This window comes from Triticum dicoccoides, chromosome 1B (assembly GCF_002162155.2).
Source record: "Triticum dicoccoides isolate Atlit2015 ecotype Zavitan chromosome 1B, WEW_v2.0, whole genome shotgun sequence".
NCBI lineage: Eukaryota > Viridiplantae > Streptophyta > Magnoliopsida > Poales > Poaceae > Triticum > Triticum dicoccoides.
The window spans coordinates 302,937,456-302,940,734 of record NC_041381.1 but is presented as its reverse complement, the minus strand read 5'-3'; positions in this window follow the sequence as shown (position 1 = coordinate 302,940,734).

Genomic DNA, 3,279 nt, shown 5'->3' with positions numbered 1-3,279 from the left:
CTGTGAACAATTTTTTTGGAGGAGGGCTTAGATGAGATTTTTTTTCTAGCATTTTATACCCTCAAACACCCATGTTTTAGCCTTGGCCCCCAGCAGTTTTTACCTAGCTCCGCCACTGTCCGTATGTAATTTGATGGTTTATGTTAGTTTTCATGTAGTTTCACTATAAGCTCTGTGGTCGCCCCCAATAATGGAGAGAGCATTTTTTTACCAACATTATATTGTCTTCACAAGTATTTTTATGTTACTGTTGCATGAAATCAGTTAACTGTGCTACCATGCGACCAGCATCTAGTGTCAGGGTGGACACGATCCGGGCCGGTCCGGTCCCTGACCGAGCCTTCCTTTGGACCGGCTGAAACTGGCCCGCACCGGACCGGACCGAGCTTACATGCGGTCCTGTTTTTCAGGACCGGACCGGCTGCACCTCAGCTCGGTGCGGACCGAGGGGACCGACTGGACCGAGTGCAGTTTCTGCGTGGGAGTGTGCCGGGAGCCTTTTTAGAACTCTTTTGACAGCAAATTGGAACATATAGATTATTAGGTTGCAAAAGAGGTTCAAATGGACGAAAATTAAGCAAGTTTGCAAGGAAAACAGCACAGGAAGTTGTCCAACTGAAGAAAGTTCAGAGAAAATGAACAAATACCAACTGAAGAAAGTTCAGAGGGAGTGAACAATTACCAACTGAAGAAAGTTCAGAGAGAAGGAACAATTACAAACTGGCGGCGACGACATGCAGGACTACAGGTCCACGTGCAGCAGCTCAGCTCCGTCCCCCGCGTCCTCCAGTTTCGTGCTCGACTGCGGCTAACCGGCGAGGAGGTGGTCGAAGACGGGCAGGTGGAGACGGCAACGGACGACGACGACGAGCAGGTGCAGCCATGCAGACACGACGCTCCCTCCTTGGCTCCTCCACTCCTCCTTTCACCGCGTGCAGGTGCAGCCCAGGAGGTGGTGGTCGACGATGGCAACGGCGGCCGACGGAGGCGGCGCTCCCTCTGCAGCCAAGAGGAAAGGGGATCGAGGAATTGGGGGTGCGGGGGCCTTTGCCCTAGCGTCATATCGACTTGCTGTCCTGCACTGGACTGCTGGGCTGTGCGCCTGGGCCAAATGCCGCGGTCCGACCGAGCCAGCTCGGTCAAAAACAGGACCAGACCGACTTGTTTTCGGGCCTGTTTCTGCAGACCGGACCGGCCAGTTTTGTTAGCGGGCCAGGACCGAACGGTCCGGTCCTTAGCGGGCCGCGAGCCGGGCCGAAAGCTCGCTCGCCACGTCCAGCCTGAATCTAGTGCCACCACCCCCTTTGCTTGCCACTTTTCCCTGCATATCACGGGCATCACCAACCGAGTAACCATGCATGGCTAGATCGCACGGGGCAAGACATGTGCTGGAGAACAACCTATGGAGCGTTCGCTCAATATTTACACGATTAGAATCTCGCTCAGTATTGAAAGTCCGCTCAGTATTTTCATGATTAGAATCTCGCTCGATATTGAAATCTCGCTCAGTATTGAAAGTCCGCTCAATATTTTCATGATTAGAATCTCGCTCGATATTGAAATCCCGCTCAATATTCTAGAAGAGCCCGTCCAGTATTTTTCACGATTAAAATCACTTCTTTTTTGCATCGTAATACATGTCTTATTTATATTATAAGGATCATAGCCACGTAAGTACCGATCTGATAAAACTGAAAAAACAGCGAAATGATATCCTTTACACAAAGGAATACTAGTCAAGAAGTAAAATTACAATTAAGACCGAGAAATCTCTAAGCTTGACACCAACGCTCGTTATCTGCCTGTGTCACCACCATAGCAACCAAAGGAAGAAAATGACGGATCACTGACGGAGCAAATTTCCGTCAGATCCCTCGGTAGGGGTCCAAGCGCAGCTGGAAGTCATGGATCAGAGGTCACACGAGGGGTTTATCCAGGTTCGGACCTCCTAAGAGTAATACCCTACGTCCTACTGGTTTGATTATTCATAATGGAGGGATACCTCGTGTGAGGGGTCACAATGGTGTTTGATGTTGCTACCGAGAGTTTCTCCTATCTGAGGATAGATGATCAAGAGGAACCCTAGACCTCCCTTTATATAGACAGGAGATGTCTATGGTTTACATGCCGGATGCAATCTTGGGTGCCCCCACCCTCTAGTCTTGGGCATCAAGAAGGTCTTCTGGCCTCCTAGGGTTAGCACCATACCGTGGGCCTGTTGGGCCCCCTTGTAGTTGGCGAGGCCGGACTCCTTGGCATTTAGCCACCCCCGATACAGGACCCCGTCAGTAGCCCCCAAGCGTGGCAGAGGTCACAGTGAGGGCCGAGAGACCTCCAGCAGGCTCCTTCATTGTCTTGCTTCTTAAGAGCTCGGATAGCCTCGGAGTCCGGCGCACCCAAGGGATTGGCCACCCTTTAGGTTTGGACGTTGATTCGGTGTAGTCGGTATTCGTCGCAAGTCCTTAAGAGAGGACCCAGTCGTATTTATCGCCTTTATTCCCTGCAAAAAAAGGAGGCAAAGGAAAACCTTCCAAAGGCAACGGAAAAAGTGGTTTGTTCCGCTGGGGGTGGACAGCTCCTCGGGTCCGGACGCCTTATAAGGAGAGGGAAACCAGGGGTTTCAAAACCCTACCTCATTCCGTTTCGCTCCTTGTTCGTCTCGAACTCTTCGCCACGCCGCCACTTTGTTCCCGCTGCTCCCGTTCTCCCGCCACTGATGGCCAAGACGAAGAGAGAGAGAGAGAGAGAGAGAGAGAGAGAGAGAGAGAGAGAGAGAGAGAGAGAGAGAGAGAGAGAGGTCTCTGGCTCGGAGCCGCCTTGCAGGCCTGCTGGCGGGAAGAGAAAAAGGGCCACTCCCAAGAAGGGTGCGAGATCAGGGCGCCCTACACCCAAATCCACCAGAAAATGGTTCCCGTTGGTTGCGACGGAGGGTGAGATTAAGGGTTACAAGGATGACATGTCCATGCCCGCAGATCTAAGGGTGCGCATCCCAAGCGGGAAGGTCCCGCCGGAGCCCCGTGCCAATGAACGTCTTATGCTCAGGGTACTTCGGGCGAGAGCTCGGCTTCCCACTTCATCCTTTCACACCATATAAACATAAATTACGCTTTTCTAAAATATATGCAAGAATAATTATATAATAGAGAAATTTCCAAATAAATCCTAATAAGAAAAGAATTAGTGGCCTTGGTATTATTACCTTTAAAATAACTAAGGAAAAATTAAAATAATAAATTCTTATATGAAACAATGAATTAGTGGCAATGGTGTTACACTTCA